Source organism: Hypanus sabinus, chromosome 16, assembly GCF_030144855.1.
Source record: "Hypanus sabinus isolate sHypSab1 chromosome 16, sHypSab1.hap1, whole genome shotgun sequence".
Taxonomy (NCBI): domain Eukaryota; kingdom Metazoa; phylum Chordata; class Chondrichthyes; order Myliobatiformes; family Dasyatidae; genus Hypanus; species Hypanus sabinus.
In genome coordinates, this window is record NC_082721.1 from 22,936,868 (window position 1) to 22,963,533 (window position 26,666).

The 26,666-nt window shown below is 39.8% G+C and overlaps 1 protein-coding gene across 6 annotated transcripts in view; it reads left to right on the forward strand.

The window, feature by feature from the left end:
* The first annotated feature begins 6,797 nt into the window (after window positions 1–6,797).
* LOC132406070 (guanine nucleotide-binding protein G(I)/G(S)/G(O) subunit gamma-7) overlaps window positions 6,798–26,666 on the forward strand; it is a 148,957-nt gene continuing 129,088 nt past the window's right edge. For 2 of the 6 annotated variants that reach the window (XM_059991269.1, XM_059991267.1), the window contains exon 1: window positions 6,798–6,930. The gene's annotated coding sequence lies outside the window, so the exon portion shown is untranslated. Of the gene's footprint in view, window positions 6,931–6,959; window positions 7,098–7,245; window positions 7,349–26,666 lie in introns of those variants that run through there. The other 4 variants (XM_059991273.1, XM_059991270.1, XM_059991272.1 and 1 more) reach the window with 3 other exon arrangements.

The window sequence follows — 26,666 nt, forward strand, 5'->3', positions numbered from 1 at the left end:
GATATAATTTGTGATGTTGTTGCTCTTCTTTGATTTGACAATATAACAGAGTAGCACTTGAACTGGAGAGTCTGGTAGGCATCAGCCCTTTGAGTGATCAGAGCAAAGTTATAAATTAGAAGAATCAAATTCAAATAATTTTGAGGATTGCACGAATGTGTCTATGTTCTTAAAATAGACTCTTGTCTCTGTTGAGTTGAGAATATACATACAACTGGAGTCTCTGAGCACCAATTTTATCTTGTTTTTGATTATTTTTTTTAGAGCAGAGCTCTTTGTCAGAGAAGATGAAACACCAATTTTCCACAATTGAATTATGTCGCTTGAGCAGAAGTGCCTGCAAGATTGGTGCTGAAGAGCTTTGAAATGTATCAAAGCAATATTGAGTTCTGATATTGCCAGCAATGTCTAACTAATAACGCTCTTACTCCTCAGTCAGATGGGCGTAGATTAAAGCTACATTTTAGGGCTCTGAATATTTAACCTGACACTTAGCTGAATGCAGAATACCAGATGAGGTTGTCCAAAGCTCACTGTGCATTCTAGGTGTGGAGGACAGATCCCTCTGCATTATTTCAGTAAGTGTATGGGTAGTGTACCTTGTATCCTGACTCAGATTTATCTCTCAACCACATCACTGAAACAAATTTTCTGAGCATTTTTTTTATTGTTAATTGTGGAGCTTTCCTTGCTGCTGTTTGAGTTCAACATTCCTCTATATTACACATTGACTACCCTTCTGGAGTTTATCAATTGTGAAATCAGATTTACATGAGGTACCTCATAGACTACTGAGTGTATATCTAATATCTAATGCATTTGATTTTTCTTCTTGCTGCCCTTATTTGATCACAGGGCAAAACAACCTAAAAGAGATATAGAGGTGATTGATAACCATGGCATTACGAAACTTGCTTTTGAGAAACGCAACAAGCAATTTGAGAACTGTTAACCTTCAGTTGTCTGTGTCCTTCTCATTGAAGGAACATTAGACTCAGGATCTATGCCATAGGACAGAAACAGAAATGGTGGAAGAACTCAGCCAGTCAAGCAGCACCAATGGAAGGAGAACACAGTCAATATTTTGGGTCAATCGATTATATATTTCTTCAACAGAGAGATAAAGGCATGAATTTTTGAATAAGTTACAGATTAAAACTTGTAGGGCCCAAGGCATAAGAATGAGTGGATCGAATGGAATTGCCAACAGCTGGTACAGGCGTGAAGGGCTCCATGAAGCTGTTACATCAATTCTCTCCCACACAGAGGGAATCATAAGTGAAGAAAACTACTAGCAAGCTAAGCTGCTGACAAACCAGGAAAGGTACAGCTTTGATCCCCGGCCTGCTTTCTGTTAGCTGGTCTCCATCAGTTGTGATGACTCAGTTGTGCAGAGAGTCTGGCAGAAGAAGCACAGTACTTCAAATTGTGTTTGATTATTTAATGGTCTGAATTTTCAGAACACATGTTTTTACACAATGCAAACTATTTTTGGCAGAAACTAGCAATATTATATAACTATCATGTTATCCAATAAAAATAACGGAAATGCAACAAGACACTTCTCCTTTTCCTGCCTTTTGAGTTGACTGCATGCAAGCTGCGTGTGTACTGCTTTCTTAACATGGAAGTACGAGGTCAAGTTTATTTGTCATTCAACCACACATAAATAACCACGAAAACAGCCAAACAAAACAGCCCAAGTGCAAAACACAGTACCAGAAGTCATACACAAAATAAGGCAGATATAGCACAAATAAGACAACAACAAACACATATTTAAGATATCATTAAAATCCAGTCGCATGGAAAAAAAAGATAGTTCAAGACTTTAAGTCCATGAATGTTGCAGCAGTCTGCAGTCGAACACAATACAGCTTCTCTTCTGCCAAGCAAACCCTGGGGGGCAGTACCAACTCCAGCCAAACCATGCTGCCTCTGGCAGAGCACTCTGACTGCAAAACCTCTCCCCTGGGCACGCGGCTTGAGGTCTAGCCCTCACTACAACAGACGCCATTTACTGCCCTCTCTGTTGGCCTCCGGCCGTCCTTTAATATACCAGTGAGATAATGGGTGAAATTAGCACAAGCTTACCAATTTGCGATCAGACCACCTCACAGAGATGACTGAAATGCGTACTCGTCAGAACAAAAAGAAAATCCAGATTTGCCTCCTGCTTCTTTTGGAGTGTGCAAACAGAATGAAAGGATTGGGCTGTCAGTTTTAGCAAGACAGAGTCAGTTGATCTTGTAAGCAACAGATCAGATTGAAGTTGAGGTCCTGCCACATCTCATTGTACATGGCTGTGGATGGTTTGCCAGCTACAGGAAGAGGAGGTGCCTAGAACAACTTTATAGTCAGCAGTGACAAGAACAGCATATGAGTGGTAAATCAAAGGCTGAAACATGCACAGCCACATTCAGCCAGAAGTACCAAATAGATCGTTTATGTCAACTTATTGAGATGTCCATGGAGGAATGCTGCCAACTGGCACATTCCAGGCTGTAGGATTATGTTTGTTAGTTTGTTTTATTAGTTATTGAGATACAGCACAGAATAGGCCCTTCCGGCCTTTGGACATGCTGCCCAGCAACACCCCGATTTAAACCTAGTCTAATCATGAGACAATTTACAATGACCAATTAACCTGGACTGTGGGAGGAGACCAGAGCACCCGGAGGAAACCCCATGCTGGCACTGGGAGAACGTACAAACTCCTTACAGGCAGCGATGGGAATTGAACCCAGGTCTCTGGTACTGTAAAGCATTGTACTAACCACTATGCTACCGTGCTGAACACTTGGGTCAGCCACCATAAGGACTCAGTGGGGAAGGACCACAGTATAGGGTTCTCCGCTACTGGAGAGGGAAGGGCTGGACTGGGAGAGGAAACCCATCGGTTATAGCGGTGGTGTACCATGCCAGGGGCCACATGAGAGGCAATAGTCCTATTAGTTTTAAGGAATGTAATTAATAAAGCACTACTTAAAGAGTTCAGTATGAAGGTAAGAGTGAAGAGGCATTGCCTGATTTATTCATGTAAATAATCTTTTTATTATTATGAAAAATATTTATTTTGACATAAAAATATTATCTCATCTTTCTCCCAAGAACCCCACCATCACAGGAGTGAGTTTTCAGTCAGTTTTCTTTGCTCAATGCAATATCAAGAAATGGTTGGCAGTGTTGAATGTTGCAAAAGCAATGGAACTTGACAACATCCCAGTGATAGTAATGTTTGTCCTCCAGAAATAGCTGTGCTTGAGTCAAGCAATTTTAGTCCTATTACAACATTAGCATCTGATCGACAATGCACAAATATTGTTCAGGAATGTTCATTTTCACAAAAACAAGGGCCAAACTAATCCACCTTAACACTTCCCTATCAATCTACTCACTACACCAACTAAGTATTGGGAGTTGTCATTGATAGTGGCACTTACTCATCAGTAAGCAACTCACTCCAGCCAAGTTTGAGTTTTAACGGGGCCACTCAGTCCTGGACTTCATCACAGTGTTGGTCCAAACATGGGAGGGAACAGAATTCCAGAGGTGAAGTAAGAATGACTGTCGTTCAAAGTTAAAAGTAAAATTTATTATCAAAGTACATATATGTCACCATTAACAACCACATGATTCATTCTCTTGTGGGCATACTCATTAATAGAATCAATGAAAGACCACACTGACTTGAGTGTTTAACCAACGTGCAAAAGTCAACAAAGATTGCAAATACAAAAAGAAAGTAATAACGATAATAAATAAATAAACAATAAATATTGAGAATATGAGATGAAGAATCTTTGAAAGTGAGTCTTCCAACGATGGGGTAAGTAAAGTTGAGGGAAATTATCCCCTTTTGGTTCAACAGCCAGATGGTCGAGGGGTATTAACCGTACCTGAGTCTGGTGGTGTGAGTCCTGAGGCTCCTGTACCTTCTTTCTAATCGCAGCAGCGAGAAGGGGGCATGGCCTGAGTAGTGGAGATCCCTGATGACGGATGCTACATTCCAGCAACAATGCTTCATATTGATGTGCTCAATGGTGGGGCGAGCTTTACCTTGCCAATGAGGCAACATTTGGCTGTGGGTTGTTAAAATGAATTTAGTGGGCATCAAAGGGAAAAACTCCAGTAGATAGAGTCATACTTCCCACAAAAGAAAGTAGGTGTGATTTTTGGGGGTCAGTCATCCACAGCATAATCACTGCAGGTTTTCTTCAAAGCAGGGTCACTGGCACAGCTGCTTCATCAATGAGCTTCTCAGTTCCATTGACTGCTCCTCATCAAATGAATGAACCATAAGATCCACACAATACTCAGCCATAGACTGACAAGTGATATTTCAATTGTTGAATTCTCCACCAACACAATCCTGGGAGATAATATTGGCTAGAAAATGGCCACAAAGAGCACATCAGTGTGTCCCGTAAAATTTTCTTTTCTTCCTGACACCCAAAGGCCTTTCCAAGTCACAAGGCAGGAAGATGATAGAACAACCTGCAACAGAATTGGAATTGGTTTATTATTGTCACATGCATTGAGAAAAAGTGAAAAGCTTGTTATGTATATTGTTCATACAGATCAATTCATAACACAGTGCATTGCGGTAAAGAAAGCAAAACAATAACAAAAAGCAGAATAATGTGCAACAGCTACAGAAAATGTGCAGTGCAGGTAAACAATAAAGTGCAAGGTCATAATGAAGTAAATTAAGAGGCCAAGAGGCCATCTGATCATATTATTGAACTACTCTAAAGTCTTAATAATAGCTGCTGATTTCTTAGTGATCTTCATTCTGTGTGTTGGTGAAATATAGAGCAATTCCATATAGCAGTCACATTTTTGATTTTTATCCAAATATATTTCCATTAAACCTGCCTGGTAACTTTTAGCAGTGTTGAAATTACTTTTTTTAAAAAAAAAACAGTTGAATTAAAATGAAAGCTTTAAATATGGTTGGGCAAATTGAAAGACTAGAAAATAGTTAACTGAAGAATGGGTGTTACGCCTAGCTGGAAGACCAAATGGCTAGCAGTTAATTAGCAATTAACTGTTCTTGAGCTTTCAGGCTTTCGTATCTTCTCCCCGATGGAAGGGGGAGAAGAGAAAATGTTAAGGATGGGTTGGGTCTTTGAGTATGCTGGCTGCTTTTCTGAGGCAGTGAGGAATATAGACAAAGTCCATGGAGGGGAGGTTGGTTTCTGTGATGTGCTGAGCTGCGTCTACAACGTTCTGCAGTTTCTTGTGGCCACATGCAGAACAGTACAGTTGTCACGCCTGAATGAATACAGCATCATCATCTATGCTGGCTTACAGACCAACTTTATTCTTCTATCAATCTTCCAAATAATCTATTCTCACTCCTTTCAATTTTAACTCTCATCTACACACTAGAGGAAATTTATACAGGCCAATTAACCTACCAACTCGCACATTTTTGGCAGCAGGAGGAAACTGAAGCCCTTGCTGGAATGCAATCACAAAGAGATAACTTCAGGGTGACTGCATCATTTAGAGGAACTGACGGCATGGGGGGGCGGGGGGACAATGTTAGTGAGTGTCTGGGACTGGTGAGTGTGCAGTTGTTGATGTGTCCGCTGAGTAGGAAGGTGTCTGATTAGTGGGGCGATGAGCATTTGGGAGAATGACAATTTGGATTTGTTGATAAGTGTGAGGAATATTGATGCATGTGGGAGATTGGTGAGAAGTGTGAAGGTATTCAGCCTTGAAAGGGTGGTGAGGAGGGTGGTTGTTGATGACTGTGGAATGATGAGGACAGGAAATCTAAAGTAAATACAGAAAGGTCTGGAATTTCTCCGTTCTTAAGATACATTTGTGGAGGCAGAATACCACATGTCTGTCCCACTCTAACATCCGTCATTGGCCTCTTGTACGTTTTTAAGAAGTCCAATTTAAGCTGAAGAAAAACTATCTCATCTTCTGAGTTGGCATATTGCAGTTTATAGAATTTCTGTAGAAAGGTTATCAACTTACAGCGCTGTTTCTCTCTCCACAGATGCTGCCTGGTTTGCTGCATTTTCTGGTTTCAGATCGGGGTAATAACAGCTGATACTCCACGACATGTTGCTATAAATTCTTTCATGTCCAGCCAAAAGAAAAGACAAGGATCTCCGTTTAACATCCCATCCAAAAGATCGCACTTCCATCATTTCAAGCTTTCCTCAGCCGTACACTGAATTGTCAGCCACGATTTAAGACGGAAGTTCTGCTATCCTTGATCTGTCATCTTTGCCTATATTTAACTCCACCTCACAAAAAAATCATTTGACACTTAACTGTCCTCTTACAGTTCAAGTACAATTATGAACAAAAAAAAAGAAACTCCAGAAACATACAAAAAGTTAGGCAACATGTTTGGATAGAGAAACAGTTTGACATTTCAGATTGGTGAAGCTTTTCAGAACTTTAAAAATATAGGGAATTAAGGATGGACAATAAATTTGCGATTTGCGATTAAGTAATAGAAATAGTCCCGAATATTATTTTTACGAAAAAGTTTTTTCTCAAATTATATATACCTGTGTATTTTATTAGCATTGCTTGCATATATTTGTTCACAATATAGTATCAGGGTCCCGCCTTGCTCCTACTGTTATTGTCTCTTCCAAATAAAGCTGCTACGAAATTTTGTTTTTGATTGGCTACGTGTTTCATCAATCAATCTAAGACTGAAGCTATGGGCTACTTTATGTGTGATGTCAAGTAGTCCCACTCAGCCTAACCTGCTGCCTCCTTGGAGGCCCCGCCTTCACTGTTCTCGGTGACTGGGTGGACGCCAGATCATCTCCCCTTTCGATTCGTTCGGAAGAATGTCCATCAGGTTGGGGCGGCGAGTTTTCCGGTGTGAAGATTGGTTGGTTCTGGCTCGGTCTCGTGCGGGCCTTTAAACCCAAGGGCTGTGCGCGCGAGGTGAGCGATGGTTTGTTGGGGGGGGGGGCAGGGGAAGGGGTGCTTGTTGCCGGTTCTCGGGGGCAGCCCCTTCGGACGGGGTGATCTCAGTACCAAAGAGGGGTTCTCTGTGCGAGAGGAATCGTTGAGCTAGACGGAGGGGGGTGTGGCACGAAGCTCACGCCGGGGTTAGTTATTTTCAACAGTATTCTTCCCCGCTTATAACTCGTGAGGTGCGAAACGAGGGGGCGTGGGGTGAGGTGAGAGCGCCATTTGCAGCCTACGCCTCAGGGCCCAGTCATGGTTGGTGGGCTTCAACTTGGTTTCTTCTCTTAGGGCTGAGGGTCTCTAACTCCCGTGCGTCTGTGTGAGGGCAGAGGCAGGCTGAGCTCGCAAGCAAGCTACTGGCCGGTGCATTTCATTTCCACCGAGTCTTCTGGTGTGTTTTGTTCAGATTGCATTATTTTCGTAGTGAAATTGCAGCAATCTACTTTTTTTTAATCAGATTTATTGAACTGCATCTTGGATGTCATGGGTGTCGGAACGGGTTCACCATGAATTGCATGGAGGTGTTAGCAAACAGAATCTATTGCAATGTTAAAGGATAAAATGCTATTAAGATTAAGATGCTGGATGAGTCTGTCGGCATTGCCTTAGTTAAAATAGAAAATAATGGCTTTGCCGACAAAACTAAAAATTGTAATTATATGATTAAGTATGCATACGATTTGTTTTTGGAAATAATGATAATCAACTGCTACATTGCTGCTAACAGGAGTGCATTAAAATCTGAGGAATAATTAAAACTAAGCGTATTAGACATTTTGATAAAACTTTGTATTGTATATGTTCTGTGGTGATTTGGATGCTGATCCCATTAATGTTTTGTTTTCTGCATGATGCCCTCTTGACAGCAGTGAAATCCCAAAGTTGATCTATTGTATCTGAGATGGATACTGACATTGTCATAAGCAGATACCGGGTAGTTAACTTTAAAAAAAAATCTGTGTACTGTTTTGTGCACGTTCATTGCAGAATGAAGAATTCCCTCTGTCATAAGCATTATCTCCTGATAATTTTGTCAGTGATTTTCAGGAATAAAGTGGACTTTTGTGTAAATAACATTATAGAAGAATGAAAATTAAAGCATCTGTGTCAAACAACTTTTTGAGCAAGATTATAGCTATGTAAAAAGCCTGCAATATTAGTTCAACAAAATGTCTGTATTGTGATTTCTAAAACAACAAAAATGCCGTTTAGACCATTAGACCAAGTCTGTTACAAGTTAATGCCTCTGAACTGGTATAGCTGTTAAGTCCTTATCTTCCAATGTGGCTTGGAATCCAATGTTTACTTGTTTGTGAATTAATTTGGGATATTTTGCAACATTTTAAATCTGGTACATTTAACTTGTATGTGAAATGAATGCTCCTTCTACCTAGGTGTGGTTGGGACAGGAGAAGGAAAGTAAAATCTGCAGATGCTGGAAATCTGAGCAACACAGATAAAATTTTGGAGGAACTCTGTCTCGGTCTGAAACATTGACTGTACTTTTTTTCCATAGATACTCTTCCAGCATTTTGTGTGTGTGTTGCTCCTACTTTGCATTGCTGTTGAGTGTTGTCTTTGTTGCAAAGTTTGTCTGACTATACGTCAAGGAATAATAACCTATATAGTGTAACTTTTTGGGTGAAGTAACAGAAGTCTACTGGACTGAGTTACTTTAGGACTGAAGAAATTCTAGAAAGTATTGGAACTGTTATGCAATGTGAGTCACACCTTGTTTAAACTTTGCTGTCCTAGTCAAGCTTGTTAGATGAAACTCAATAGTTTCCTTCAACTTGCAATTTATTCCATATTGTGTGTACTATGCATAAAAGTACTTTCTTGTATTGCTCACACTGACAGTATCGGTCAATATCATGTTTGCTATCTTACTAATACAGTAATATTTATTTGAAAATGCAGTCGTCACTTGGAAGTGTTCAATAGTGCTGCAAGTATTTTCAAAATTGAAATTGCATATCCAGTCATTTAAAGTCTGCTTACTAATTGTATTGATGATTTTGATTTTTATCGCTGGGCACCTCCATTCTTTAACTTGGTTCTAATTTTTAATAGTGACTGTGGCTAAAATTTAAAATGCTGTTAGTTTTGATTCATTTAAGTAACAGTAATTGTACTTGTATGCAATTAAATCTTTATTGCTATCCAAGTGACTTGAATAAGGAACAAAATATTATTTTCCCTTCCTTACTTTCTCTTCCACTCCCCAAATCTAATTGGATTGTGTTTGTAGAAATGCAATATAATTAGGCAGTTGAATCCCCAAATTTTTGAGCATCTGTTGTCTTTGATTGACCCGCACCCCAAAAGGATGCCTTTTGGAAGAAGGGGAGGTGGATGGTAGATGAGTTTGAATTGAATTTCTCTATCATATTCAGATTGGGGGGTGGGGGGGGGGAGAGGAGGAGAAAACTCTCCAGTTTGTGAAATCCGTTGAAATAGGCAACATTCCCTGCACAAAAGCTATTTATCATGTTGAAGACCCTTAAATTTTGTTTAATTCTTAGGATAAAGGGAACACCAATATATTTAACATTGCTCTATTTTTTTGGGAACGGTGGTAACAATTGTGTTTTCACAGATACAAACATCTTCATTCTGAAGTTGATAAAGAAAATCTGCTTGTTTCACTAACATTAGATTTGATTGAAATTTTCAGTGCCCCATGTCTTTAGAACAGGCATTGACGAACGTGATTTGGGCAAGTTTATAGTATGAGTTTTGGATTATTTCAGTGATTTTTCTAGTAAATGAAATGATGAATGTTGCAATATTTTCACTTCATAGTTGCACATTTTACCTCCGGTTTGTTCTTTCATGGTCTAGTGAAACAATAGGTGGAACTTGTATAACCTAAATTATAGTGCAAGTTCTGTAAATTGTACCTTGAATCATTTTCTCTAATTTTGCTTTTATTGATTACTGCATGTATTTTTCCCCTCATTTTCTGTACTCCACCCTAAATCAACTAAAATTTAAAATGTTAATTTGAGGAAATAACAACTGCTGATTTCTTAAGTTATCTTCATTTTGTGTGTTGTTGAACTATAGAACAATTCCATACGGTAATCAACTTTTTGGTTCTTTATCTAGGTATTTCCCTCAAACCTGCATGGTAACATTTTGCAGCATTGAAATTACTTTGTAAAAACAGTTTAGGTTCAGTTAAAATGTAAGTTTTTAAATATGGTTGGGCAAAATGAATGACTAGAAAATAGTTAACTGAAGGAACAGTGTTATGCCAAGCTGAAAGAGCAAATGGCTAGCAATTAGAATTTCACGTGTTTAAGTAATTGCAAAACTGCTAAAACATGAAGACCCAGGCATAGTTGCAGTAAATTTCTTAAGTTTGGGAAGGCAATTTTAGACATTAGCACCCAGGCAGTGAAGGTTTTCAAGAGTCAGTTTAAAAAAAATCTCTTCTCTTCACCTGCCCACTAACTCCCTCTTGGTCCCCTCAATCCCTTTCTTCCATGATCCACTGCTCTCTCCTTTTAGGTTATTTCTTTAGTCCTTTACTACTTCCACCAACTCTCTTCAGGCTTTTACTTCGTTTCCCCCTCCCCCTTCCTTGCCCACCTCACCTGGTAGCACCTATCATCTGCCAACTTGTACTCCTTCCCCTTCCCCACCTTATTCTGGCTTCTGCCCCCTTTCCAGTCATGATAAAGGGTCTTGGCCTGAAATATTAACTGCTTATTTCCCTACGTAGATGTTGCCTGAATTGGTGAATTCTTCCAGCATTTTGTGTGTATTATTCAAGCATCTGCAGAATGTCTTGTAGAAGCAATTATTGTTAACTATTGTGTATTTTTATCTTGGATAAGTATGAAAATTCAATCGACTTTACCTTTGAACCTACTTTGTTATTCTTGATACATAGTGAAGATAACCAAGAATCTGTTTTAGATTAAACTTTTCAGATTATCTATAGATTCTAATGGCTACAGACTGAAATTTTTGTGTATTTACTTTGATTAAAAATATAATCCATAACAAACCAAAATTTGCAAATGCAGTTACAGTATATGCTTTGTTACAAAGCAAGTTCTTTTATACTTGTGTCCTTTGACGTGCTATGGAAAAGAACACTCTGGTTCTTTTCATTGTAAGAACACATGCATGCCTTGTCAGAACATTACCTGGACAAGATCAAAATGTTTGTCTTTATGGTGCTCAACTTGGATATCCACAGAACAGTTACCAGAACTTGCTATATTTTAATAACATTCCAAAATCTCCCGTTAGTAACACATTGTGTGTGTGTCTGTCTGTCTGACTGCTCTTCATTTGAGGGTTTTTTAAAAAAAAACAAATTGAATGAATTAATTGTGCTGAAATGAATTGTGTGTGGGACAAATAATGACTTGTAGATTATTTTAGAAATTCATTGCATTTATATCCCCTATAGCCAAGGAAAATGAGACTAGCCTACATTACTAGGCATTTTCCCTCAAATGGCTAGCACTAAAACAGAAGGAATAGGCGTATTCCCTTTTGAATCTTCAATTAGATATTTCCTATAATTCTCAATTCCTATATAGACCATACATTTATTCAATAATTCATTATCTGTAATTCTCTAGATGGGAAATTCCAACAATTTGGGACTTGGGGTGGGGGAAGAAGTTCTTTTTTCTCTCAGGTGCCTCATTTTAAATATGTTCCACTGATTTCTAAGTTTGAGGAAAACATCCCCTTGACCATCATTTAGTATCTCAATCTGTGTTCAGGTGATTTGATACTGATATTTGATTTGAGATGGGATTATATTTTATATTGTCTGCGACAGGCGCATATGTTTTTTGTTTCTTTTCCGAAGTCCTCTAACTTGATCACTGAGTTATACAGCACAGAAGCAAGCTCTTCAGCCCATTGAGTTTATACCAACCATGAAATACCCAGTTGTGCTTTTTTTAAAAAAAATAATTTTCTGCACATTTATATCAGCTTCCCCCAGATTCTATTTGGTTACTGTAGAAGCAATTTGATGGCCTTTTAACCTATCCACAACCATGTGATTGAAACGTGGGAGGCAACTCATGTAGTCACTGCAGAAACCCATGCAAACTCAACACTGAAGTGGGGATTGAGCTCAGATTGCTGAAGCTGTGAGGCAGTAGTCAACTAGCCATACCACTGTGCTACCTTGCAATAATCATGGGCAACATCTTGTATGAAGTTTCAAACCCATTCATCTGTATACTCCATATTCTATCAATAAAACTGGATATAGGTTAAGTTTTTGAGAATCCAGAATGTGGGAATGAAAAACTAGAACAAACTTTGGGCAGTGATCAGGAAAATTAACATCATGTAATTAGAAGCATGCTAGTGGATAATACTTTATCATATTTTGACTAAATATTCTAGTCCTGCTACAGAGACTTGAGCACAAATATCCTGTGCATTAGGGAGGGCCTGATATGTTACTGAAAATGATTATTTGTAGGATGTAGAGATTTGTCTTGGAGCAGTCATAGGTAGAGTTTGGGAAGAAGAATGATGTAAGTACGATAATGTTTATAGTATAGGCTTCATCATAGCCAGTGGGAGATGTTGGAACAGCTATGTGGGCAGATCATAGAGAGATATTAAAAACAGGGTTGTTCCAGGTAATTTTAATTTTCCCAACATTGAATTAGTTACAGGTGAATAAATAGCTCAGAATATGTTAGATGCATCTTAGGGTTTCTTGAAACAATGGCCCAACCAGAAAAGCTGCTGTATGAGACCTTGTACTGGGAAGTGAGTCAAGCCAGATAATTCAGACTTCAGTAAGGAGCTAATTTTGGAACGGTGATCCTAATTCCTTAAATTCTAAGATCTTTATAGGTAAGACTGGTCCTCATGATAAAATGCTAAATTGGCAAAGGCTAATTGTAACAGCTTGTTCGAGTTCAGGGCCAGCATTTTCTGAAGAAGACAAGATTTGGAAAGCTTGGATGGCATAGACATTGTAAATTGAGTCAAAGGGGGGAGGGGTGAAGTTGGGTAAGGTTTAGGAAGCTGAAATCAGACAAGTCTGTGAGGAAGATAAAGGTATATGGAAAGAAACCAGAATTACAAGAGCTAAAGTTGAAGGAGCCTTAATGTCCTTAAAGTCAGATTAAGGAGAATCCTGAGGCATTTTGTATGTACATTGGGAAATCTAGGAAAGGATAGGTCCACTGGAGGTCAGTGGAAGTGAGCATCAGCATCACAAGGAGAAGGATGTTCACATTCTAGGGCACACTGGGAAGAAGGTGGTGTTGGGCCTCATGAAAAACAGTATAGTGGTCTCTGGGGATCTATCCCAGTATATTGAGAGAAGTAATGGAGGAGATTTCTAGGGACTTGACAAAGATCTCTGTATTTCCTTCAGCCATGGTGAGAAGACTAGAGACTAGCTAGTGTTGTTTATTTGAGGGCAACATAGATGATCTAGGAAATGATAGCTGAGCTTACATCAGTGCTGGGGAAATTTGTTGAATGTTTTTTTTTCCCCATGCTTTATCAAGTGTGGATCTGTTAGGAATGGTCAGCATGCCTCTGTGTGGGGAAGTGCTCTCTCATTTGTCCTTTTTGAAGCAACAAAATGAGAAGGTTAGGGCATTGGATACCTTAAATTATTTGGCAAGATCCTTTATGGTAGGCTGTTCCAGAAGATTAAGTTACAAAGGATCCATGGTGAGAGGGTAAATTTGATAGAAAATTGGCTTAGTCAGAGACGGCAGGCATGGTGGAGGAGCATTTTTCTGTGACATCTGAAGTGCATGGGTCAGTTCTGGGATGCCTGTCTTTGTGTGTGTATATTGGCAAAGTTGTGAATGGTGAAGAAGGTTGTAACAGGCTTTGGCAAGGTGTAGGTCAGTTGGAAATGAAGTTGAAGAAATGGCTGAAGTCTCGTGCATATATTCTGGGAGGTCATTTGCAAGGGAAAGTATACTAAGTGGCAGAACCTTTAAGAGTACAGGGATCTTGGGTTGCATGTCCATATGTCCTTGAAAGTTGCAATGCAGATGGTCATTATGGTAAAGAAGCTACAGTATGCTTGCTTTCATTGTCATAGAAAAGTACAGCACAGAAATGTGTCCTTTGGCCGATATAGTCTGTGAAGAATCATTTAAACTGCCTTGTCCCATTGACTTGCATCCGGACCACCTCCCTCCATACCCGTCACCTATGCACCTATCCAAACTTCTCAATAATCGTTGAAATCGAGCTTGCATGCACCGCTTACCAGCTTGTTCCACACTCATGACACTCTGAAGAAATTTCTCGTTTCCCTTTAACATTCTACCTTTCGCCCTAAAGCAATGACCTCTTGTGTAGTCCCATCCAACCTCAATTGGAAAAGCCTACTTGCATTTTCCTTATCTATAACCCTCATTCCAGCTTGTTCATTCATTCAGAGACATCTACCTTGCTGTTCTCTAAGGAGCTTGTATGTTGTCCCTATGACTGTATGGCTTTCTTCCAGGTGTTCAGGTTTCCTCCCACAGTCCAAAGATGTACCAGTTAGTAGGTTAATTGGTTATTGTGAAATGTGCTGTGATTAAGCTGGGGTTGCTGGGAGGCATGGTTTAAAGGGCTTAGTCCACACTGTATTTCAATATGCAATAATTTTGTATACCTCTATCAAATCTCCCCTCAACCTTCTATGGAATAAAGTCCTGACCTATTCAATCTTTCCTTTATAACTAAGGTTCTCCAGTTCTGGCAACATCCTTGTAAATTTTTTCTATTCGACCTTATTTGTATCTTTACGAATTAGTGCTCACCAACATCTTGTACAACTTCAACATAACATCCCATCTTCTGTACTCAGTACTTTGATTTATTGAAAGCTAATACAGACATATACTTTATTGATCCCGAGGGAAATTAGGTTTCGTTACAGCTGCACCAATCAAGAATAGTGAAGAAATACAAAATCATAAATAATTAAATAATAATAAGTTACTCATGCCCAGTGGAAATAAGTCCAGGACCAGCCTATTGACTCAGGGTGTCCAACACTCCTAGGGGGGAGTTGTAAAGTTTGATGGCCACAGGTAGGAATGACTTTCTATGGCGCTCAGTGTTACATCTCAGTGGAATAAGTCTCTGGCTGAATGTACTCCTGTGCCTAGCCAGTACATTATGGAGTGGATGGGAGTCATTGTCCAAGATGGCATTCAACTTGGACAGCATCCTCTTTTCAGACACCACCGTCAGAGAGTCCATTTCCACCCTCACAACATCACTGGCCTTACGAATGAGTTTGTTGATTCTGTTGGTGTCTGCTACCCTCAACCTGCTGCCCCAGCACACACCAGCAAACATGATAGAACTGGCCACCACAGCCTCTTAGAACATCCTCAGCATCGTCCGGCAGATGTTAAAGGACCTCAGTCTCCTCAGGAAATAGAGACCGCTCTGACCCTTCTTGTAGACAACCTCAGTGTTCTTTGACCAGTTCAGTTTGTTATCCATTCGTATCCCTTGGTATTTGTAATCCTCAACCATGTCCATTCTGACCCCTTGGATGGAAACAGGGGTGACTGGTGCCTTAGCCCTCCTCAGGTCCACCACCAGTTCCTTAGTCTTTTTCACATTAAGCTGCAGATGATTCTGCTCGCACCATGTGACAAAGTTTCCCACCGTCGCCCTGTACTCGGCCTCATCTCCCTTGCTGATGCATCCGACTATGGCAGAGTCATCAGAAAACTTCTGAAGATGGCAAGACTCTGTGCAGTAATTGAAGTCCGAGGTGTAGATGGTGAAGAGAAAGGGAAACAGGACAGTCCCCTGTGGAGCCCAGTGCTGCTGACCACTCTCTGACACACAGTGTTGCAAGCACACGTACTGTGGTCTGCCAGTCAGGTAATCAATAATCCATGACACCAGGGAAGCATCCACCTGCATCACTGTCAGCTTCTCACCCAGGAGAGCAGGGCGGATGGTGTTGAACGCACTGGAGAAGTCAAAAAACATGACCCTCCCAGTGCTCACTAGCTTGTCCAGGTGGGCATAGACATGGTTCAGCAGGTAGACATGCTGAACTGTGACAAAAGGTAATGTGACAAAAGCTTTCTTTACGACCCTATCTACCTGTGACACCACTTTAAATGAATTATGGACCTGTATTCCTAGATCCCTTTGTTCTGCCACCCTCCTCAGTGCCCTACTATATAAGATCTACCAGGGATAGTCCTCCCAAAATGCAACACCACACTTGTCTGTGTTAAATTCTATTTGCCATTTTTCAGCCCACTTTCAGCTGGTCCAGTTCCCACTGCAAGCTCTGATAGTCTTCCTTGCTGTCCACTACATCCCAAATCTTGGTGTCATCTGTGAATTTGTTTATCCAGTTAACCATATCATCATCCAGATCATTGATATAGATGACAAACAACAATGGGCCGTGCCAGTCCCTGTAGCACTCTACTAGTCACAGACCTTCAATCAGAAAGACAGCCATCTATTACCACTCTCTGGTTTTTCCCACAAAGCAATGTCAAATCCAATTTACTGCCTCGTTTTGAATGCCAAGTGACTGAACCTTATTAACTAACCTGCTTTCATTGAGGCATTAAGTACCAAAGCCAGATAACATGTTGAAGATGTATAAAACTTTTGTTAGGACACATTTGGGGTAATTAAAATTCTGGTCATCCCACTTTTTGTCAAGAAGGAAAGACTTCCATTAGGATTCATGCAGAGAAGATTCACCAAGTTGATTCCTGGGATGAACAGGATATCAGTAATGATTAGGTTATAGTCATTCTTTTTTTTAAAGAAAACAGTAGATGATGAAACATATTGAGAGGGCTTAAAAGGCAAATGACGGAAGGTCTTTCCGTCTAATAGAATGAATCTAGATTATCTGGGTGCGAAGTCATTGTACAAGGATAAGAGGTTGCCAGTTTCATTTGTAAAGTAGAATTTTCTGCCTCAAGTTTGGTGATTCTTTGGAATTCTTGTTTTACTCCAGAATGCTGTGGATATACTTGAGCAGAAGTTGACAGACAACAGTCCCAATAGATGAAGTATACTTGGAGAATTCAAAAGGGAGATGAATAAGTGTGTGGAAAGGAGAAAATTGCAAGTCTGTTGAGAAGATAGTAACAGCTTGTTCATGCAAGAGCAAACAACTATCTGTGATTCTGAGATCAGAGGATCATTGCAGTTCTGTTGCTTCCAAATAAACTAGCAGTTAATGTGTGGTCTGTTAATTAGACTGATCAGAGGTAGGTGTAAATGAGTGAGGGCCTAGCAATCTTGTCATTCTGACTTTAAGAATTTGTGACATTGTTAAAGTGAAGCCATCTGTTTCATGTCTAGAGATCCAATATGGTGAACTTTGATTAAGTTTGTACAATTATTCTCTTTTGTGCCTTTTGTTCCAAGAAACAAATTTAAAACACGACTTAAAAGGTATCACGCACAAAATGCTGGTGGAACACAGCAGGCCAGGCAGCATCTACAGTCGACGTTTCGGGCCTAGACCCTTCGTCAGGACTCAAAAGGTATCAATTGCTGTTATGACAAGGAATAATAGGATCATTTGATTAGTTATTTAAGGGCAAAACTAATTGTCCTGATGAAGGGTCTTGGCCGAAATGTTGACAATACACTTTTCCATAGATGCTGTCTGCCCTGCTGAATTCCTCTAGCATTTTGTGTGTGTTTGGATTTCCAGCATCTGCACAATTTCTCTTGTTTGACAAGCAACTGTCCCATTTTCTGCCATCTCCCCTACAGTAGATGTTTACATACGTTAGATTGATTGCAGTACATATGTATCAATAGTATAGTATGTTTTTAAGTTGTGTAAAACACTGAATATGGTACTATCTAAACAATATATTTGGTCTCAAAGGAGATTTTCTTCAGGACATGTTATACGAGGGGTTATTGATAAGTTTGTGGCCTAAGGTAGAAGGAGTCAATTTTAGAAAACCTAGCACATTTATTTTTCACCCTCCCCTAGTGTTGCCACCATATCCTCGTGGACCTCCTTGGGTGATAAGCCCTTGAGACTGAGGTAGTGGATGACTGCATGAAGGCTGATGTTCATTTTCTCAGACAGTGCTTACTTGCAATCTTCAATTATCAGAAACAGAAATACCACAAAAGTTATTAACTTCAAACTTTCTGCATAATCACTGAGTTGAACTGCACGTGCATGTAACAAGAGCTGTATAAATCAACTCCCTCTACCCTAGGCCACGAACTCATCAATCACCCCTGCTGTGAACCACTTTCTGGAGGTCCAAGATGCCGACTTTTACAAAGAAGGGATCCGTATTCTCCACGATCACTGGACTAAGTGTGTAAATGTAGGAGGGGACTATATTGAAAAATAAATGTGCTAGGTTTTCTAAAACTGACGTCTTCTACCTTAAGCCACGAACTTATCAATCACCCCTCGTAGGAGTCTAACATTTTGAAATAGTAACTCTTCACCAGCATTGTTAATCCATACTGTTAATTTTTCCCTGCCTCTTCCCAAAGAATTGAACCCAAGAAAAAGTGACCTTCTCCTAGATTCTTATTTCTATAATAGTACAGATGACTTCATTGTTGCTCAGCTACTTTATGAGCAAGCCCCAAGTGATAATACAAGTACAGAAGCTTCTGCTAAACAGATTTTACTTCAGATATTTGACATGGAAGTGAATATAGATGTAAATGTTAAGTTAAAACCAAATTATTTTTCTTAATTTGTCTGAAGGACAGCTGTTAAGTATGACCTGTTTGTTACTGGGTTTGGTCATTAGAATATCCTGGAATTGTTGGAAGTGTTTTGCTTAAAGTGATTGGAATGATATCAGTAAATTCAATTTCAAGTGACTGAAAAATACTTGTGTTTCGGCTTAACTGGAAAAAGATATACAACTGGTACCCTATCTTGGTTACAGAAGGGTCATGATTTCTGGTACAAATAAAGCCCATCTTTAACTAGTAATCAACCCAATTCCCTATAAATCCCACATTAAAAGCTGAGATTTGTTCTGATGGATTTTTTTCTTAATAGTAACAATGGTACATACTGCATCTGCTAATTTATGATCATTGGGAGGTGGTGTTTGGTGGGGCATGTAGAGGCTTGCTTTGGAACCAGGCAAATTTAAAGTGGCTAGCAGCTGTGTTTAGAGAGACAAGCGTCTACAGATGCTGTAGCATGCCCCACTGCTTTATAGGATTATAGAACACTACAGCATAGAAAAAGGTCCATCTTATCAATGCCATACCATTGATCCGCCTAGTCCCATTGACATGCACCTGGGCCATAACTGTTCTTACTCCTCTGAACTATGTAACCATCCAAATTTCTCAATGTTGAAATTGTACATGCATTCAACACTTGTGCTGGCAGCTCATTCCACATTTTCACCACCTTTTTTAAATTTAAAAAAAAATCCCTCTCATGGTCCTCTGATACTTTTCACCCTTAACCCTTGACTACTAGTTGTTTTCTCACCCAACTTCAGTGGAAAAAGCCTGTTCGCATTTACCCAATCTATACCCCTCATAATTTTGTATATTCCACCAAATCCCTCAATCTTCTGTGGTCTAGAGAATAAAGTTTTAATCTATTCAACTTTTCAAGGTCCTCAAGTACCGGCAACATCCTTTAAATCTTCTGTACTCTTTCAGCCTTATTTGCATCTTACCTGTAGGTAACCAAAACTGCGCACAATACTTCAGGTTAGGTCTTACCCATGTCTTGTATCACTTCAACATAACATCCCAACTCCTGTACTCAATACATTGATCTATGAAAGCCAATGTGCCAAAAGCTTCCTTTAAACCCAGTACATCTGGTGCCACTTTCAATATTCAGTTTATTATCAAAGTACAAATGTTACCATAAGTCCATAATAGAATAATAACTGTAATAGAATCAATAAAAGTCGACAACAGGGTGGACAACCAGTGTGGAAAAAGGCAACAAACTGTGCAAATACAAAAAGGATAATAGGTAAGCAATAAATATTGAGAACGTGAGATGAGTCCTTGAAAGTAAGTGCATAGGTTATGGAAATATTTCAATACAGGGGCGTGAAGTTATCCCCTTTGGTCCAAAAGCCTGATGGTTGAGGGGTAATGACTGTTCCTGAATCTGGTGGTGAGAGTCCTGATGCTCCTGGGCCACTTTCCTGAAGGCAGCAGTGAGAAGAGAGCGTGACTGGGAGGCAGAGGTTGCTGATGATGGATGCTGCTTTCCTGCAATAGAACTTTGTGTAGATGTGCTCAGTGGTGAGAAGAGCTTCATCAATGATGGACAGGGCTGTATCACTTTTTTTAAACAGGTTTTCTGTTTGAGAGCATTGATGTTTCCATACCAGGCTGAGATGCAACCTATTAATATACTCCCCATTACACATGTAGTGAACTTTGAACTTTTAGATGTCATACCAATGTAAACACTTGAGAAGTAGAGGTGCTGACTTGCATGCTGGGCCCAGGACAAATCCTCCAAAATGATAACATCAAAGAATTTAAAACTGCTGATCTTCTGAGAACTGGCTCATAGACTTCTGGTTTCCTCCTCCTCAAGTCAATAATCAGCTCCTTTGTCTTGTGGACATTGAGTAAGAGGTTGTTGTGGTACCACTCAGCCAGATTTTTGATCTCCCTCATATATGCTGATTCGTCACCACCTTTGATTTGCCTTACATCAGCAAGCTTGAATGTGGCATTGGAGCTGTGCTTAGTCATAAGTATAAATTGAACAGAGCTGGTGCATCTGTGCTGATGGAGATCATGGAAAAGTTGCCAATCCAAACTGACTGGGGTCTGTAACTGAGGAAATCCAAGATTCAATTGCATAGGAGGTATTGAGGCTAAGGTCTTGAAGCTCATTGACTAGTTTTGAGGGGATAATGGTATTGAATACTGAGCTGTAGTTGATCAAGAGTATCCTAATTTTATGCATCTTTGCTGTCCAGATGTTCCAGAATTGAATAAAGAACCAATGGGGTGGCATCTACTTTGGATGGTTGCTTTGGTAGGCAAATTAGATTCAAGTCATTTCTCAAACAGAAATTGATGTGTTTTATCACCAACCTATCAAAACACTTCATCACTATGGGAGCAAGTGCTACTGGGCAATAGTTATTGAGGCAGGTTGCCATGTCCTTCTTGGACACAAGTATAAGTGGTCTGCTTGAAGCTGTTGGGTACCTGGGTATTTTCAAGGAATTGTGGATCTATACTTCCAGATCTTTGTTTTACAATACTCTTCAATATCCTACTGTTCACTGTGTAAGACCTACCCTGGATGCTTCTGTTGAAGTGCAACACTGAGCACTTGTATATATTAAATTCCATCTTTATCTTTTTACAGCTGCTTCAGATCCCACTGCAAGCTTTGATAGTTTTCCTTGCTGTCTGCTACACCTCTGAACTTGGTGCCATCTACAAATTTTCTGAACCAGTTTGCCATATCTTCCAGATCGTTGACGTAGGTGACAAGCAGCAAAGGACTTGGTACCAAGCTCTGCAGCACACCACTCATCACAGGCCTCCAGTCAGAGAAGCAACCATATAGTACCACTCTGTGGCTTCTCCTACGAAACCAATGCTTAATTCAGTTTACTATCTCCCTTTGAGGCCAAGCAACTGAACCTTCTTGACCAACCTTTCACACAGGTACTTTGTCAAAGGCCTTGCTCAAGTCCATGTAGACAACATCCACTGCCTTGTTTTTATCAACTTTCCTGGTAACTTCCTCAAAAAACTCTTAAGATTGGTTAGACATGACTTACCACGCACAAAGCCAAGTTGACTTTCCCTAATCAGTCCATTTCTCTCCAATACTTATATATACAGTTCCTTAGAATACCTTCCAATAACTTTGCCACTACTGATGTCAGGCTCACTGGCCGATAATTTACTGGCTTGTTCTTGAAGCTTTTCTTAAACAATGGAACATGAGCTATCCTCTGACACCTCACATGTGGTAAAGGATGTTTTAAGTATCTCTGCTAGAGACCCTGCAATTTCTTCACTAGCCACTCATGGGGTGCAAGGAAACAGTTTATCAGACCGTGGGGATTTATCCACCCTACTGTGCCTAAAGACAGCAAACACCTCTGTCCATTTTCTTACTGCTGCTTTGTCTCACTTGTATGAACTCTGTATGTCTCCTGAGTAAATGCAGATGCAAAAAATCGATTTAAGATCTTCTCTCCATCTCTTTTAGCTTCACACATTGCCATTCTGATCTTCCAGTGGACCAATTTTGTCTCTTGCTTTGGTCTTAAAGTCTTCTGTAGAAGTTCTTGGGATTCTCCTTCACGTTGTCTCCCCTCAGTGTCTGAATGATCTGGATTTCATCCAGTTCCTGCTCAACTCCTGCTCAAGTCTGTTGGAATCTGCAACTGGATGCACTTCTTGCAGGTGTAGTCATCAGGGGCACTGGAGATCTCCCTGCCTTTCCACTTCCCACATCAGCTTTCCACTATCCTGCCTGGCAACGCCACTGCCCTAAACGTGCAATAAGAAAGAATAAATAATGAAAAAATAATCTATCTATGGCCTTTGCCTCTTTTTGCCAAAGCCTTGATGAGCTAAAGCCTCAACTCCCCACTCCTACAGTGGCTGTTCTGCTTAAACCTATCTTTTCATAGGACTGCCACTTTGCCACTTGGCAAAATCCAGTGTTCGTTCAGGAACTGTGGTGTGCAAAATATGCTGACTGCTCCTGCTCAATTTAAACTTTCTCCCTTGATACCAGAGGTTTTCAACTGGGGGTCCATGGATGACCCCCCCCCCCAAGTTAATGGAAGGGTTCCATAGCATTAAAAAAAGACCCCCCCCCCAAGTTAATGGAAGGGTTCCATAGCATTAAAAAAAGATTGGGAACAACTGCTCTATGCAATTCACTGTCTCTTCAGGAACTGTGGTGCACAATCAGTTTATCTCCAGGATCAACTCTTAGTAAAATATGAAGTTTCTCATAGAGTGAAATTGCTTCACACAGTCCTATTAGGCTTACAACTTGCTTTTAAATTTTCTGGCCCTGTTTCAGATATCTTGAGGGTAACTGATATGCTAAGCATGTAGGAGAGAACTGTTAGACGGCAAAATGAACCTACTAGGCTCAAAAAGAAATATCTGCACATGCATCAAGGAATGAGTTTTTTTTAAAAAAAGCCAATTTCACATCTTGTTGGTTTAACTTAAACTTTTCCACAAATTCCATATTTAATACAATATTTCAGATTTTTAGCCTAGTGATAAGTGAATACTGAGTGCAAATTTCTGTCATCAGAACAGTGGTAATGTGGGGAATCCCTGTACTGAATGATTTGCTACGACAGTCTATTTAATGCATAACTATAAAGTGGGTACAAAGGTATAGCAGTTTTGATTTAAATTGTTTTAATTCTTCATCAACTTTTGGAATGTTTGCATTTTTCTTATGGTGAACTTGAGAATGAAGAATTGGTTTGTCTGTCTTTTGCTGTCATCAAATTCCCCTCTTTGCAATAATTGTGGAAGAAGAATGCATATAGTCTTTTGGGTGATGGTGTGACTGGGCTGGAATGGATTGAATGGAATGACTATTGCATCCTTCACATACGTGAGGAGTAAAAATCTTTACGTTATGTCTCTGAATGTACAGTTTACAGTAATTTGTAATAAATAGCATGTACAATAAGACAGTATATATAGTATAGTAATACAATTGTATCAGTGTGAATTAATCAGTCTGATGGCCTAGTGGGAGAAGCTGTCTCGAATGGCCAGTTGGTCTTGACTTTAATACTGCGGTACAGTTTCCTGGAAGATAGCAGCTGGAACAGTTTGTTGTTGGGGTGACTCTGGTCCCTTTCTTTTTCTTTCTTTTTCAATCTTTTTATTGAGTTTCATATAAATATAAAAAAAACATAACAAAATAATGAATAGGTTATGAATACAATAGACTTAAGATTACATTAATAATAGGATAATAATATCCTATTAAACATCAACAACAAAAAAGTACATTAATCAATCAAGTCTATATAATTATATATGAAAAAAAAACAAAACTAATCATCCAAAGAAAAAGAAAAAAAAATTTAAAATGTGTGAAAGAAAATATATATATGAAACAAGCACTAAACTAAAACTAACATGGGCAATAATAACAGTTTATAAGTATATGATAGTGTCAAAGAACTCCGGAACTCCATACCTGAACAAGAATAAACAAAGAAGGTCTGGGAAAGGCCAAATTAATTCACATGAAAATGTCGGATGAACGGTCCCCAAGTTTCTTCAAATTTAATTGACGAGTCAAAAATTGTGCTCCTAATTTTTTCCAAACTCAGATAAGAAATAGTTTGAAAAAGCCACTGAGACGTGGTAGGAGGGTTTACTTCTTTCCAATTTTGTAATATAGACCTTCTGGCCATTAATGTTACAAAAGCAATCATTCGTCTGATTGAAGGAGAAAACTGATTACCATCCTCATTTGGTATACCAAAGATTGCAGTAATAAAGTTAGGTTGTAAATCAATGTTCCAAATTGAGGAAATGGTAACGAATATGTCCTTCCAATAATTATGTAAAGTAGGACATGACCAAAACATATGGGTCAGTGAAGCCACTTCTGAATGACATCTATCACATTGAGGGTTAATATGAGAATAAAATCGAGCAAGTTTATCTTTAGACATATAAGCTCTATGTACAATTTTAAATTGTATTAAAGCATGTTTAGCACATATAGAAGAAGAATTAACCATTTGTAAAATTTTTTCCCATTTATCTGTTGGTATATTGTAGCGAAGTTCTTTTTCCCATTGTTGTTTAATTCTATCAGACATTTCTGGTTGTATCTTCATAATCATGTTGTAAATAAAAGCAACTAATCCCTTCTGACAAGGATTTAAGATAAAAATCAAATCTGAGAAATCCGTTGAAGTTGAGTTGGGAAAAGATGGTAAAACTTTATGTAAAAAATTTCTAATTTGTAAATATCTAAAGAAATTAGATTTAGGTAATTTAAATTTATTGGAAAGTTGGTCAAAAGACATCAAAGTACCTTCAAAAAAAAGGTCACGAAAACATTTTATACCAACTCTGGTCCCTGATGATCCTTCAGGCCCTTTTTACACACCTGTCTCTGTAAATATCCTGAAAAGTGGGAAGTTCACATCCACAGATGCGCTGGGCTGTCCGCACCACTCTGCAGAGCCCTGCAATTGAGCAAAGTTTAGTTCCTGTACCAGATAGTGATGCAGCCAGTCAGGATGCTTTCATTTGTGCTCCTGTAGAAAGTTCTTTGGATTTGGGGGCTCATACCAAATTCAACCATCTGAGGTGAAAGAGGTGCTGTTGTGCTTTTTTCACCACACAGCCAGTTTGTACAGACCACGTGAAATCCTCGGTGATGTGTATACTGAGGAATTTAAAGATGTTTGCCCTTTCAGCCCCAGATCCATAGATGTCAATAGGGGTGAGCCTGTCTCTGTTCCTCCTGTAGAGCACAACCAGCTCCTTTGGTTTTTGTGACGTTGAGGAAGAGTTTGTTTCCTTGACACCACTGTCAGGGTGATGACTTCTCTAAAGACTGCCTCATTATTATTTTGAGATTAGGCCAATCAGTGTACTGTCATCAGCAAATTTAATTAGCAGATTGGAGCAGTGGGTGGCGACACAGTCATGGGTGTACAGAGAATAAAGGAGGGGACTTAGGACTCAGCCCTAGGGGGCACCTGTGAGGGAGCCCACTTTTACCATCTGCTGGTGATTGACAGGAAGTCCAGGATACTTCTGCACAAGGCTGGGTGAAGACCAAGGTCTGTGAGCTTCTTGTCAAGCCTGAAGGGAAGTATGGTGTTGAATGCTGAACTGTAGTCCAAGAACAGCATTCTCACATAAGCATCCCTCTTCTCCAGGTGTGTCAGGTCAGTGTGTAGAGCTGTGGCTATTGTCATCTGTTGATCAGTTGTGTCAGTAGGTGAATTGTAGTTGGTCCTGTGTGGGTGGTAGCATGCTGCAGATGTAGTCCTTGAACCAGTCTCTCAAAGCATTTGCCTATTATTGAGGTGAGTGTGATAGGATGCTAGCCATTCAGACATGTTACCTCGGTCTTTTTAGGTACAGGGGCAATGGTGGATGCTTTGAAGCAGGTGGGGACTCCACACAGGGTGAGGGAGAGATTAAAAATGTCTGCAAACACTCCAGCCAGTTGTGCGTCACGCACTCTGAGTACACGCTCTGGGATGCTGTTCAGTCCTTCAGTCTTGTGGCTGTTCACTCATTGGAAACACCTGCATACATCAGCCTCTGATGACCAAAGTGCAGGTCGCTTCGACAGCTCTGCTCCGGGGGGGTGGGGGGGGGCTCAGTTTTGGCGACCTCAAACCAAGCATCTTTTTTTTTTAAAAAGAAAAAACATTTCTCTCATCTGGGGGAGAGGCAGCGATGTTGGTAGCACCACTGTTTGGCTTTGAAGTCTGCAATAGTGTGCAGACCTTGCCATAAGCTGGATGTGTTGATGGAAAGTTCTGTCTGGATCTTGTCCCTGTGTTGTCATTTCACTGCCTTGATGACTTTGTGTAGGTCATAACTGCATTTCTTGAGTTCCTGGTGGTTACCAGCGGCGAAAACACTGTCTCACGTGGTGAGTGCAGCGCACAGAGCTGTTGATCCAGGGTTTCTGGTTTGGATAGAGCCTGATGGATTCGATTTATTTCTTTTTCCTCCTTTGGGGGACAGCG